This window comes from Dermochelys coriacea, chromosome 1 (assembly GCF_009764565.3).
Source record: "Dermochelys coriacea isolate rDerCor1 chromosome 1, rDerCor1.pri.v4, whole genome shotgun sequence".
In the NCBI taxonomy this organism is placed as follows: domain Eukaryota; kingdom Metazoa; phylum Chordata; order Testudines; family Dermochelyidae; genus Dermochelys; species Dermochelys coriacea.
In genome coordinates this window covers 249,683,752-249,698,357 of record NC_050068.2, presented here as the reverse complement: position 1 = coordinate 249,698,357, position 14,606 = coordinate 249,683,752, and the positions used below count along the sequence as shown (strand labels likewise).

The 14,606-nt window shown below is 39.8% G+C and overlaps 1 pseudogene; it reads left to right on the top strand.

Annotated features, from left to right (window-relative positions):
- Positions 1 to 7,674: 7,674 nt before the first annotated feature.
- Positions 7,675 to 7,826, top strand: LOC119850262 (annotated as a pseudogene).
- The last annotated feature ends 6,780 nt before the right edge of the window (positions 7,827 to 14,606 follow it).

The following is a 14,606-nucleotide window of genomic DNA, read 5'->3' as shown; positions in this document are numbered from 1 at the left end:
GTCCTCCACGGTAGGACACTTTACCACACCAAGCCAGTAGCAAGTAGTCTGGAATCATTGCAGCACACAGCATGGCAACAAATAGTCCTGGCTTTTGGACGCATTCAAGCAACATTCAGTCTATATCTTTCTGTGTTAGCCTCAGGAGAGTGATATCATTCATGGTCACCTGGTTGAAATAGGGGAATTTTTGTAAGGGAACAGTAAAAGGACCCCGTTCATGCTGGGCTGTTTGTGCTTGGCTAAAAGGGATCATCCCAGAGAATAGCCACGCAGCGGGGAGGGGGTGAAGGGCTCATCCCAGAGAATAGCTACGTGGCAGGGCGGGGGGAAATGTGTGCTGTACATCCACTTAAAAACCACAACCCCTCCTTTTAAATGTGAAACCCAACCAGCATTGCTTGCTATGGGAAAGGAGGGTGCTGCAGTTTGAAATCATTCCCACATGTTATGAAGGTGTAAGAAGCCAAACCCGCATACCCTTTGGCTTACCATGGCTGCCTGGAAACCAAATTCTGTTGCCCAGCCGTGTGTGATGTGTCACCATACCGGTAGGCACTCAATATAAAAGGCAAAATGCAACCTTGTACCTACAGCACATGTGCTGTCTGCTGTGAATTGCTTGATTCACTGTGAAAGAGTCTCCCTTTTGTTCTCAGAAATATTTCATCTTAAATTTTATTCTCCCTTTTTATCTCCCCCCAGGTGCAAATGTTTCTACGCTCCCCCTATCATCTCCAACCCTGAGGTTATCGCAGATTAGAAGGTGAAAAAAATGCACTCGTGATGACGTTTGCCAAGCTCATGCAATCCTCCCGCACTGATACAGCACAGCTTAATGCATGGAGATATTCAGTGGCAGAGGCCAGGAAAGCATTAAGTGAGCACGAAGAGCAGAGGCAGGATGCGATGCTGAAACTAATGGAGGTGCAAACGGACATGATGAAGTGTCTGTTGGAGCTGCAGGAAAGCCAACAAGAGCACAGACCCCCCGCTGCAGCCATTGTATAACCACCTGCCCTCCTCCCCAAGTTCCAGATCTGCCTCACCCAGATGCCCAAGGTGCTTAGTGGGGACATACACAATTGACGGTATAAAATCGATTTCTAAAAATCGACTTCTATAAAATCAACCTAATTTCGTAGTGTAGACATACCCTTAAAAATGACAAAAAGAGAGACAACAGATACATTGTTCACACAGCTGTCACAAAACTATTTGGATTGTTAGGTTTGGCAGAAGGATGAAGATAGCTAGAGTCTCCAGAAGCAATGTCTCTCACCAGAACTCTAGCTACCAGCATGAGCTTGAATTTGCTGTCAGCCTGACAACAGCGATTGGAATAAGTGGCATCTCTGGCAAAATTAATTCCTAGGAATAACAAAAAAAAACCATAAAATAATTAAGAATTAAAACACACTTATTTTAGATCAACAAAATAAATATTAGTATAACTGATGGCTTTACCTCTCAACTTTGCTACAGTTGTTGGTAACATTAATATACTTTCAGGTAACTATAGACATTTCCTTAGTCAGATAAATACACACACTTACTCGTTTATTATGGATATGGCAGCAAGTAATGGTGAGTTACCAAGCAACATCTGCTTCCACCCAGAGCACTGCACAATTTATGTAATTAAAATAAAATCCATATTTACAAAGGCCAAATAATGGCACTGTTTATTTTAGGATCTTGAACCAGGTTCTGCTCCTCTATACATCAATATATAGACTCATGTTGACTTAGATGGGGGGAAAAACAAGCATTTCTGGACAACATCCAAAGACACAGCACCTGAGTGCCTCTTTCCAATTCAAACAAAAACAAATTAATCAATACTGATTATTTAGAAAGCTATTACAAAAGGGTTTTTACTTTGTTGTTGTTGTTTTTTTTACAAGTCAGCTTACACAAGATAGTCAGCTATGATTAGTGGGGCTAATATTCCAGGAAAGTGATCTTGTGTCTTCACAAACTACAGAAATGAAGCTTGACTCTCTGGAAAGACATGCCACTGTATGTACTAATGCTACTGCAACATTAAGGTTAAGAAACCAACCTCTCAGAAGTTAGGGAACTTTCATTAAATAAGGTTGCCCTGACAATACTTTGGCTAATTTTCACATCTTAAATGTTATGGTATATCTTAACAATAATACGAGAAGCTTGTTAAGGAAAACAGGAAAAGAAAATAATTATTTTATTATAATTTATTATTTTATAATATTTTTATAATATTATAAAATTTTATAATAATTTATTATTTACCTTATTTTTATAAAGGTACCTTAACTAGGGTAGAATGACCTAGCAAGCTTAGGATATTTGGCAAATGGCCCATAATTTTGCTCGGTCCTAGGGAAAACAACTATTATTTTAAGATATTTTATCTCAAGAAACAGCAAAGAACATTATAAGCTATTAGTAAGTTAGAAAGTGTAGGTGATAGTATGCATACTGTTTAGACTGACTTCTCCCTTCTTGTCTCCCTGTTCCCATTCTATGAGCCCTGTCCTTTAATATACATCTTGAGGGCTAGTCCTGGTGCTTCTTGGGAGCAGTGTTGGGGTGGGTGGCTTGTGTGTAGGGAAGAAATGCCAATGAGTGCTTCTGCTGAACTTGCTACTTAGACCTAATTGGTAGGATCACTGTTTAGAAAAGTTTACTGGTACAGCAACATAAGTACTGGTTTGCAAAGTGTTTCCTAGCCCTGACATGGCACCCAACATTGAACCTATCAGCATGAGTGTCCTCATTTTTATTTGTTTACATGTTTTATTACTAACTGTTAATTATATAAGATTCCAATAATTTAATAAAAAACTTAATTTGTCCCTCAGTTGCAATTCCCCTTCCAGAACAGTGTGAGATCCATGCTGCTGCTGTCATCAAAAGCAGTTCCTAATTCCACATTCAAGAAGAATTGCCACAGTCCAGTATATTCTGCGCTAACTTCATTAGGCAGTTGTAGCTTCTTTTGACCATGAAAACTCGAAATGTTTACAATGTCATAATAGGAGAGGTGGATTGAGGTGCCTGAACAGAGGAGAAGAGAACTCTGGGTCAAGGGGTACATGATGGAGCTTTCTAGAGAAAATGGGACATTTCAGTTCCTGGCTGACTTGCATGAAAACTGCTGATTTGACAGGAAAATGGCTGTTCCTTCATTAGCTCTCTGAAAACTATATTAAAAAGAGGGAATGTCAGTGAGATTTTTTTTTCTGGCTATATTGTAGATTAGAGTGAGAAGGTCTTTACAACAGCATTTAGGACATCTTAATTTCCAATGCTAGAATATAACACAAACAAAAACAACTTTTACTCACAGTTAAGGTGTAGTTACAGCAGACTAACCTCCCCAGTGCTTAGAACATGTGACAGATATCCAATCTGTTGACAAAACCATGAAGACCTAGGGTTCTGTGGCAGGCAGCGCTGAAGCCTTGGGGTCCCCAACCCTCGGGTATTCCACATAGCAAAGCTTCCCAGGAGCTGTGAGCCCCAAAAGTCCAAGCTCTCCAGCAGCCCAACAGATGAGCAGGCATGAAAACAGGCAGTGTTCAGATGGAACCCTGTTTGGTGTTTGTCAGAAGTTCATCAAACCCAATACATTTCCATGAGACATTTCAGCTACAACAAAACAGCATTTTCCAATGACAATTCCCAGCTACGATTGGGGAAGAACAGGTGTCTAGCTAAGGTACTTATATGATATCTGTTATCATGGTACCTGAGTTCTTCACAATCTTCTAATATATTTATCCTCACAACAGCCCTGTGAGGTAGGGAAGCGCTATCCCCATTTTATAAAAAGGGAATGAAGGTACAGAGACTATGTGACTTGCTCAAGGTCACTTAGGAAGTCTGTGGCAGAGCAGGGAACTGAATCTGTCTCTCCCAGGTCCCAGGCTAATGCCCAGAGACACTCAAGCAATCTGCTGTCTTAGGCAAAACTTCAGCGTGCCTCTCCCATGCCACTCAAATTTGGCCCAGCTGCTGCTCTAGGAGGGGTGGCCAAGCCAAATTTAAGCAAGTGGCATTGCAACCTGGCACATAGGATCGCAGCATCATTCCAGTTTGGCCTGCCCATCCCTCTGTCATGACAGCGGTGAATATAGCTAAACCACTCAGCGACAGTGACCATAATGTAATTAAATTTAACATCCTTGTAGGGGAAAAAGGCCAAAGAAACCCACCGCAATAGCCTTTAAAAAAAGGAGTTAAATGAAAACTAAAAGGAATAGTCCCAAGGTAGAAATACCTGCAATTTAAATTTTAGTATTTAAAAACACTATAATAGAGGCTCAAACTAAATGTATACCCTAAGTAAAAAACAAAACAACAACAGTAATAAGAGGATCAAAAATGTCACCTTGGCTAAACAACAGAGTAAAAGAGATGGTTAGAGGCAAAAAAGGCATTTTTTAAAAATTGGAAGTCAATCCTACTGAGGAAAATAGAAAGGAACATAAACTCTGGCAAGTAAGCATAAAAGAATAATAAGGCAGGCCAAGAAAGAATTTGAAGAGCATCTAGCTAAAGACAAAAAAATTTTGCTGTTAGTTTTTATAAGTACAGTACATCAGAGGCAGGAAGCCCATCAAACATTTAGTGGGGCCACTAGAGGATCAAGGTGCTAATGAAACGATGAACTCAAAGAAGATGAGGCCATTGCAGAGAGGCTAAATGAATTATTTGCATCGGTCTTCACTGAGAGGATATGGAAAAGATACCCACTCTGGAGCCATTCTTTTCTGGTGACAAATCTGAGGAACTGTCCCAGATTGAGGTGTCAATAGAGGAGATTTTGGAACAAATTGATAAACTAAAGAGTAATAAGTCACCAGGACCAGATGGTATTCACCCAAGAGTTCTAAAGGAACTCAAATGTGAAACTGCAGAACTACTATCACTTAAATCAGCCTCTGGGCCAGATGACTGGAGGGTAGCTAATGTAACACCAATATTTTAATAAGGCTCCAGAGGCAATCCTGGCAATTACAGGCCGGTAAACCTAATTCCAGTACCAGGGCAAATTGGTTGAAACTACAGTAAAGAACAAAATTATCAGACACCTAGATACACATGATATGCTGGAGAAGAATCAGCATGGCTTTTGTGAATGGAAATCATGCCTCACTAATCTATCAGAATTCTTTGAGGGTATCATCATGCATGTTTACAAGAGGGGGGAAGGTGCTGTCTTTCAAACCTTCCTCAGAAAGCTGAAGGAAAATATTGTTGAGTAGAGCAGTTTTGAGGAGAAAAACCTGGAGGCCAAACAAACAACTGGAGATGTTAGAACCCCGTGAAAGCTCTTCTACAAAGGGAGCCCTGCCATGGGTGCACACTTGGATGCTGGAGGGACACGGCAAAGGTCAGGCTCCAAGCAAAGATCTAGTCTACTTCCAGTCACCATGGAGATGGGGAACACGCCACTGTGGAGGCTACCTGACATGGAGGGGACTGAGAGTGAGGTGAAGTGCAACTAGCCCATTCCATACCCCGCCCCCCAGTGAACCCCTCCCCACCTCAAATCCTAAACAGGTAAGGGTTTGCAAAGCTTTAATGAAACCCTTCACAAATCTATAGACCCGATAAAGGGACCCAGGACTACACATTCATAAAATAGAAAATATATTTTTTTATACATCACAGTTTATATTCAGCATTCAGGAGACATTCATCATTTGGTGACTCACATTAAAAATTATCAACACATATGGAGGAAGCATATGGAGCCTCCAGGATTTATTTTGACAACGCTAATAAAAATAAAATAAAATACATACAAACCACTGAAAAATTTGCCAAAGGGATGGATTCTGAATCCTCTGTAATCTGTAGATTTTAGAGTCTCATTGTGTTCCGAAAAAAAAGTCTGTTTTTTGCGTATTCACTGAATGTATGTTTGCTTCCTCCCAGTTTACCAAGCAATCCAAATTGCTCTGAATCAGTGACCTGTTCTTTTCATTATTTACCACTCCTCTAATTTTTATGTTGTCATCTGCAAACTATCAGTGATGGTTTTATGTTTTCTTCCAGGTCATTGATAAAAATGTTAAATAGCACAGGGCCAAGAACCAATTCCTGCAGGACCTCACTGGAAACATACCCTCTTGATGACGATTCTCCATTTACAAGTACATTTTGAGACCAGTTAGCCAGTTTTTAATCAATTTAATGTGTGCCATGTTAATTTTATATTGCTCTAGATTTTTAATCAAATGTTAGGTGGTACCAAGTCAAAAGTCTTACAGAAGTCTAAGTATATTACATCAACACATTACCTTTTTTAGCCAAAACTTGTAATCTAATCTAAAAAAGATATCAAGTTAGTTTGACAGGATCTATTTTCCATAAACTCATGTTGATTTGTATTAATTACTTTATCCTCCTCTAATTCTTTATTAATGGAGTGGCTAATATGGGACTTAATTATCTTGCATGGGATCGAAGTCAGGCTGATCAACCTACGATTACCTGGGTCATCCCATTTACCCATTTTAAAAATTGGCACAACATTAGCTTTGCTCCAGTCTTCTGGAACTTCCCCAGTACTCCAAGACTTATTGAAAATCAACATTAACGGTCCAGTGAGCTCATCACCTAGCTCTTTTTAAACTCTTGTATGCTAATTTAAAACAGTCTAATTTAGTAGTTTCTGGTTAACATCCTCCAGAGATACTATTCAAATGGAAAAAGTGTTATCACCATATTATGAGACTATATCTGCTGTTTTTCCCCCAAATACAGAACAGAAATATTTATTGAACACTTTTGCCTTTTCTACATTATTATTGCTAATTCTAACATTTCCATCTAACAATGGACCAATACCATTATTAGGATTCTTTCTATTCCTAACATATTTTTAAAACTCCTTATTGTCCTTAACACTGCTGGCTGTAAATTTCTCCTTGTGTCCCTTTGCTTCCCTTATCAATTTTTTACAGTTCCTAATTTATTATATTTACTCATTACTATCAACTCTCCTTTGCGTCCATTTGTTACATATAGGTTTTTTTTTATAGCTTCCTTTACTTCCCCTCTAAATCAGGTCAGTTTTTTAATCAGCACAGTCTTCTTCCTCAATTGTGTTTTTTTGGAAATCTAGTAGGGTGTTCTTAAAATTATATCTAATTATCATTCATAATTTTTCTGATTAAATACTTCCTCCCAGCTTATTTGGCTAATAAATTGTTTGCAACTTTGTGATGTTGAGAACAAAATTAAGCAAGGAACCAAAGGACATGGAGAAAAGAAATTCTTGAATTCCTTATACTCCACTGCTAGGAGCATGGACAACAAACAAGAGGAACTGGAATCACTCAGTTATGAGCATATATTTGAACTAGTTAGTATTACTGTACCTTGTAGGATGACTCTCATAACTGGAATGTTAAAATCAATGGTTACAGTCTGTTTAGGAAGGATCGAGTGGGCAAGAGGGGAGGGGGAATGGCATTCTATGTCAAAAATGGCCTTACTTGTTTCCGAGTCACTGATAAGCATTCAAGATCAAGTGTAGTATCTCGGCCTTTTGGCTAAGATCAAGTGTAAGTAGTGTCTTGGCCTTTCTAAGGCCATGATCAAATGTCTTGATGTTTTTGGTCTTTTGGCCTTGAGATGAAAACCTTGTCTGTGTCTCTTAGACCTTGAAGTGAAAAAATTATCTAAGTTATATCTGTTCTTATCAGTTTAATATTTTGATACGTCCTCTATCTGAGGACTATATATTAAATGGATTTTTGGAACAGGGAGATGGAATAGGAGCTTGCTCCATCCACTCCACGCATCTACCTGATATTGCAGTTAAAAAAAAAAAAAAAAGATCATTTTTTCCAAGTTACAGATCAATGTCCCAACGTTAAAGCATGAGATTGAGTATTAACTGGTGTTTGCTACAAACCACCAAATCATACTAAGGAACAAGATGACTGCCTCCTTATGAACCTATATATAATGCCTAGGGAAAACACTGTGTGATCATGGGAGAATTCAATTTGCTGGAAGTCTCATGCTTCCAGGACTAAAACATCCTTGGAAATTCTAAACATTGACAATTTCTAACTCAAAAAGCATTGCAGCCAACAAGGGCTGGGAGGGAGGGGAATTCTTTTACTTTCCTTCTTCTTTTTAGGTTTCTTTCCCCTTCGGTTGTTTTCCATTTGTATAAAACTAGCCGCATCAGATTCCATAATGTGTTCACTCACTGTGAAATATTTCTGTATGGAGGATGGTATATAAAGTCAGTTACATTGGAATGCATTAAAGTTTTATTAAGGAGGAACACTATCTTGAAAATTGCTCTCAGACTAGTGAGAACCAGCCCAAAATCTAAAAGCGTCTTCCTAGTCAGCTAGAAATGCAGCCTCCAGATACGCAGGAGTTACTGTGGCAATGTGATGCTTTGTATCTTATGGAATAAAAGCATAAGAAAACTACGCCAATTAGAAATTGACTCTTGCCTGTATGCACACAACAGAACAGAATTTGGCCTGTAATCTATGACTTTTTTTATTTTTTTTAAAGATGATTGTGGTACATTAAACCAGTCTGGTGTGCTTCTGCCCATGTAAGAAGTAAGGATTCAATTGTTTGCCTAGAAGAAGGGTCAAACAAATCAGTCCCATAGGAATCAGCTAAAGAAAGAGGCTGCAAATCTTGATTGGTGGTGCTTACAAGGTCAACATTCCCGAGTATAAAAGCATTGAATTCCCCCTTTCTTTTCTCCCTGCCAATGAGAGTGGGGTATGTTAGTCATAGTGTACGTTCACCATGTTCAGAAAAGATTGTAAGTACTGGCCTCCCTGAATGAAAAACAGCGTGAGGTTAAAAACATAGAATTTCCATAAAGCTACAAAGGAAAACAAATATGAAAGGATACAGGAGAAGGCAGAATATTTTTTGAATGCAGCAAACAGAACTGAGGTTCTAAATAGTGGGAGTGTAATAGAAAACTCACCTAGAAATAACCCTAACGAGTTTTTTAAGCTTTTCTAATGAAACCCTGAGGGAAGACTAAGAACATAACATAAATGGATACATTTGGGAGACTGAATGAATATCAGTGTGACATCTAAAGTGTTCTGCCTCCAAAAACAGCCAGCTGCAGAGGGAGCTGCCTGGCTCAGAGTGTTGTAAAATCACTTCTTTCCCATATTCAATCCATTGGCCGGCATCATCCAACCAACATCAGATATACACTATTGTCGTGGTAGAATATGCATGCTGGGTGATAGATATCAAAGTGGTGCAGAAGTACAGGTAATCTTCCGGTGGCTTCCTAAACACCAGTATTAAGAACAAAAAATTCAGAGTTAATACTCAGAACTGTAGAGCTAGAACTATATTTGCTTTAAACTTAGGGAGACTGGTCAGTTGCCTGGGGACTAATTTCTAAGATTTTAGAGAAACCACTGTATGGTGGGTGAGGGCACGTTGCTGAAGGATCAGGATCATCTGTGCCACTGGGAGGCAGTACTAGGTCAGATTTTCCGCACTGAGTGAAATCCAACTTCCCTTTTCCTCCTGTACAAGAAACCAAATCACCACTGTAAACTATCACACTAATGCATGACCAACATGAGTATCCAGCAGCCAAACACGCTCATGCTATTAAGCAAATTTGTTCCTGTCTTACCTATTCCAAGTTATGACTCCAGGCAACTAATATTCTTTCCCTCTTTCTTACTACTTTAGTACATTGCAATCTTTTGTTTAACACTCTCAAGAGAGATACTTTCTAATTATACTATACATTTATAATTGGCTTTGTATTTAGAGGGCATTATTTTATAATCTACTACTGGGTCTAAAAAAATTCCAAGACTGGTCCCTAGTATCCAACGAATAACAAGAAGAGAAACCTTTCAATGTAATAGACCTTAAAAATATTCTAATCTAAATTACAGGATAAAAATTGGAGTGCAAAAATAATCCAGTCTGATTAATTCTGTTAACAAAAAGACTTATAGAATGATTAAAAACATTTTTAGTTTCATGAGTTGATAAAATTTACTATTTCAATTCTTTTTTCCTTATTGTTTCTACTGTATCTATGCTCCTATGCATGTTCCACTCCTCAGAAGAGTTAATCTAGGCAGACCATAAAATATAAATTTTATTAACATCCGTGGCACTCAGATGAATTCCCGTGACCAAGTGTTAATTAGCCTTGACATTTGATTTCTGGCTCTCAGGCTAACCCCCACATCTTCTCCCACATTTCCTATGAGCTTCCATTCTTTTAGCAGAGCCAGCAGCTGTTATTTCCCAGGAGAGCTACTAACCCCATGGAGTCGTTACAGTTACACACTCCATGCATTTCCCATACAAAAATAAAATATTGATGTATAATTACTACATTTAAATTCACAGGATGCTTTCACTGTAGTTGGAAGTGATTTTACCTATTTGACAGTTCATCTCCCTCTTCTGGATTTTTAGATTCACCATCTTCAGATACCTCCTCTTCAAGCCAATAAAAAGCCATTTTCGGTCATTAGAGTATCAGCTTCAGTTTCAGTGTCATTTAAGTTTTGTCAAAGTATCTAGTCAATGTGCTGCTTCATTATCTCCCCTTGAACCACTAAGCATGTGGGTCACTGGGCCTGATGATAGCCTGAGAATACATTTCTCATGTCCCTTTTTCACAGAGGGTAACTGACATTAAATTCAAAGGGTTAATTTATAAAAGGCTCAGTAGTGGTCCAAGCAGTGCCCTCCCTTTATGATCTGAACACCCAATGAGAGTCTGTTCTGATGAGACCTTCCACAGAGGTGGAGCTTCTATGGAAGCTAACAAAAGGGAACTCTCTCTTTTTTGCCTTGTGCAGAATCCCTTAAATCCAATGCCATCATATGGTTCATAAATGAAAGTGTTATTTTTCTAATGCTTCCAGACTAAGTATTCAAACTGATGCCATTTAAGAAATAAAAGAATATAGACATTCCCTGGAGAGGAAAAAAGGCTAAAGGATAGCCTACTTGGGAAAGCGAGGCTGGATTATACTTTGAGAAGAGAGTTTTAGGACATATGAGAAAAATCGTGAGTAGATCACTTAGTACAGAGCAAGAAGTTAAAGGGCTGTGTTCCCATCCATGGGTCAGCCCACCGATGTTTGCTTTGCTAAAGGCCTTGTGACACAGTATAACATGGCAGGTATCCGAACCTAAGAGCCCTCCCAAACTGCTCTGGACACCTTTTGATTTGTTCTCATCTCTGTGAGTATTATTTGTTACCTTCCCCCAAAGACCATAACAATCCTGTGCACTGTAGCAAGTCTATTTACAGCTTTTCCTAATCCTCAGCCCTTTCTCCAGGAAGAGGGTGAGCTCTCACCACCCTAAGACTTTTCTTCCTCTAGTCTCTACTAACCTTCCACCCTGTGCACTTCCTTCCTGTGCTTTTAACTAGCATCCCTAGCTGGGAAGGGTGTGTTGGGGCGGGGGGGGGGGGGAATAATTAGCTCACCAAACCCCAGTCCACTTAAGTAATTAAGTACTTTCCTCCTCCACCAGGCCTTTCCTGGTGGAACTAATTAATGCTTAAGTGAGCAGAGTGCTGGGTCAGCTACTGGTTCTCGGCACTCTGTCACACATGGGGAAATTTAGATAAACCTGAGTTCTAATGTTTGTTATGGACCATCTGACATATGTAGTTACACAAAAATTACAGCCTCCCAGTCCCTGATGCTGCAGACGCTTCTATACATGCTTAGCTTTACGACCATGAATAGCCCCATTGAGATCATTACTCTAGATTGTAAAGTTAACCATGTGCATGTCTGTTTGTAGCATCAGGGCCCGATGATCCATTCTTGTAATTTATGCACCCATGTACCTTATCTGAGTAGCTCCACTGAATGCAATAAGGCTGAGCAATTATACACATGTGTAACTTTACTTGCAGAGTTGGCCTCTAAAGTGCATGTCCTACAACTGTATTCACACAAGCAGACTCCTTTACCCACATTGATCCATTTTCAAGACAAGGAACTAGTGAAGCTGACAAACCCTAGACGAAGAGTTGTCTCAAATCAGATCAGATTTAATGTGTGAGTGTACTGGGTTTGGAGCAGGGATGTTTGCAGGTTTATTTTTGGACACTGATATTTTGATTATTACATAAGGTGAGGGGCAGGGACTTATTAATTAAAAATTAATCATACATTTTATCAATTTAAAAAATTCAGTTTTCCTAAGTTCTCATTTCCCTCCTGGTTGCAAGGAAAGTGCCAACTCTGTTCATAGCTGCCAAGTGGGGTAGCTCCATGTGTTACCTTTTGTGCACATTAGTTAATAGGCTATTTGCATCTGAACATAAAATTCAGCTTATGGTCAATAGATGCTGCTCCTAACAGCAGCAGAACATGGAACTTCCCAAAATCTGGTTGCTAAGAGTCTGGTTACATGGACAACTTTAATTCTGGAATTTCCTAAATTTGAAGTAATTAAATAATATTGCATCTAATTTAATTTATCATTGGACTTCCCTATTAATAATGCAGAGTTGTTGTTTAACTATAGCAATTTAAAATATTTTTTTTTAAAACCAAGTATCAGAAGTACATAGTTTAGGGAACCATCGTGCATTGTCAGGCAGATAGGTCTTTTTCCATCTCTAGCCTCAGATGGAGACTAAAAGGAGGGTTTCTGTTATGAAAAGATTAAAAATAGAGCTCAGAAAGGGAACAGTCTATAGAGCCTTCACAAGGGCATTCCTGCATTATTATGAATCCCAATGCTGGAAAAAGGTGGGCATGTGATTCAGACATTAATAAGATAAGGATATTAAAGAGGTATAGTTGCATCAAGCCAGTGGCAGTGTTAATTTATGGGTTTTAACACCCTTCCTCACCATTTATGTCTTATACCTCCCAAATGAGATTTTTTCACAATTGAAAATGGTGCTCCTTTGCTCCAGTTTTACACATTTCTGTGATGGTAAATACTATATTGCTGATGCTAGTATGACAATGATTTATACATTTGTTAAAACTTCCTAAGTTACAGTACTTAAGAATACTGTAAAGGACATTTCCTATACAGTGGATTCTGCTTAATAGCAACGTGTCTGTTGACAACTTTTTGGTTCACAGCACTTGGCTGGAAACCAGTCCTGTCCCATTGACTTTAATGTTCATGGGGTTTGGCTATTGGCAATGGCATGCCACCTATTAACAAAATGGTTTGCAAGAAAGGCTCCAGCAGCATGCAGCTTTGCAAGGTGGCAGCCAGGGAAGGAACTGCTGGGATGTGCCTTCCCCGACTGCAGCCCCACAAACCTGCCTATGCACAAGGACGGCATAGGAAGTAAAGGGCTATGGGAAGGGCAGTAGGGGGGTAAGAGCCAGATGCCAGAACTGCAGGGTACCTCTCCCGGCTCTCTCCAGTCTGTGCCCTGGTGGGGGGTTGCACCCAGAGAAGGCAGTGCTGGGATGTGCGGAGCCCCAGCCCCCAGAGTGGGCAGGGAGTGGTACGGTGCAGCCCCACAGGCCCCCTGCTCCCCGGTAGAAAGGCCCGGCATCTGGGCGGCAGCCCCCTTCCTGCTGCTGCCCTGCCCACAGGCAGGTTTGTGGAGCTGCAGCCATGGAAGGCATGTCCCAGCACTTCCTTCTTTGGCTGCAGCCCCATAAACCTGCCTTGTGCTTGTTAGCACCTGGCTAATGGCAGCTTTTTGCTGGCAACCAAAGGTCTGCTTATAAGCAGAATCCACTGTATTCAGGCATTATCCCGAATTAACCTTTCAGTAAGAGAATAATGAAACAGTATCAAATCAGGAGTCCCAGGAGACCTTAGTCTAGATATTCCTGTAAAGGAAAATTTATACTTGATCATTTGAGAGTTATTCATGCAAATTGTAGTGTTAGGTTAGTTACCCTTTGACAAATAACCCTTTGCTAGAAGTCTGAACTTCTATACAAGAGAGGATTGTGCAGTCTGTGGACATGTTTCTCTATACGATACCTTCTCTAGAGATTAAGAATAAAGATTAAGGAAATGTCGATTCTGCTTCTGTCTGTTCTTCAGACATGATCACCCCAAGTATGACAATTCAACTCTGATGCATTGTCTATTGCAATAGTCCCTCAGTTCAAGGAGATACTGACCAACTTTTAATGAGTGTTTCTAGCTATTATTGTGTAATATAAAGCCACTCCAGTATTATGATCTTTGTTCCAGAGTACAGAACGTGCCTTAAACATTTGTCCAGAGGATGCTGCAAGTTCTATACTTTGTGTTTTTTCTTATGGGTAAATCCAGGCCTAGCCACTGAAGCAAGGAGAGCAGGAAATAGCTGATGAAGAAGGATTTAATCTGAAAGCGGAGATACTGCACTGTAGCATGCAGCGCTATACGTACGTCAGTAGATGCCAGCTGGAGTTGAGTGCTAATAAGTACTGGTCTTGTGGGGGCAGGGAGCAGTGATACTTCTCCAAAGTGCAGGATGTGAAAATGGGGCCTGACTAAACTGAGGCTCCTACACCTCTTCTGGCACTCAGATGCATTATGGGAAACAGGCTCCCTTCTTCTCCAGACTCTAGCTCCTGTCCCTTTAGTACAGGAGTAATCCTTCGAGTTCTGTATTTTTA